Consider the following 798-nt stretch of genomic DNA (forward strand, 5'->3'; position numbering starts at 1 on the left):
TAATTATGAGTTAAGTCTGCTAGATTAATTGCATATTGAATCTGAAACCCTAAATACCGAATTTGAATCCCAAAGGGCCTTGAAACCCTAAATCGCATGATATTGATCCAAATTGAGTTTAGGTTTGATTCTTGTTATTTTGACTGATCTAATTGATGTCTTGAAAGCTAAGGTGCTAGATTATTTTGATTCTCATAAAATCTGAAACTCTAGCCACATTTTGTATTGCTAAGATGATAAAACCAACATAGATTGTTTGCATCATAGCTTGGCCGTGTGGTCTTTATTGCACCTTACTATCATAGCCGTGTGGCTTGCATACATCATATCACCTTGATCACATATAGAATCCGAAAGCTAAGATCGTATGCATCATTTATCTATCTAGCCGTGTGGCCTCATTGCTTGCATCATGACTGTATGACCGGGTGGCCTTGATTGTATTGCATTAAACCCTTATAGCCGTGTGTCTTATTTACTTATGCATTGATCATTACTTGATTGCTTGCTTGGCCGCATCATACATCACAGCTGCAGAAAAAAAAAATCTAAAGAAAGCAACCACGTCCATCACGATAAACCATACAGCTGTAACCGTGATGGATGGAAAGGACGTGGGCATAGCCAAACCACCTTATACGACCATGGACATAGGAATCACTATAATCGTGGTTGTGGACCCAGTTTTGGCCATGGTTAAGGGAGAGGAGGCTGTGGCATTTCTAAGCCACCACACTCGACCAAGTCAGTGTGCCATAAGATATGTAATGGGGAATCATTAGGCTAAAACATCTGATT

This window comes from Brassica oleracea, chromosome C4 (genome assembly GCF_000695525.1).
Source record: "Brassica oleracea var. oleracea cultivar TO1000 chromosome C4, BOL, whole genome shotgun sequence".
In the NCBI taxonomy this organism is placed as follows: domain Eukaryota; kingdom Viridiplantae; phylum Streptophyta; class Magnoliopsida; order Brassicales; family Brassicaceae; genus Brassica; species Brassica oleracea.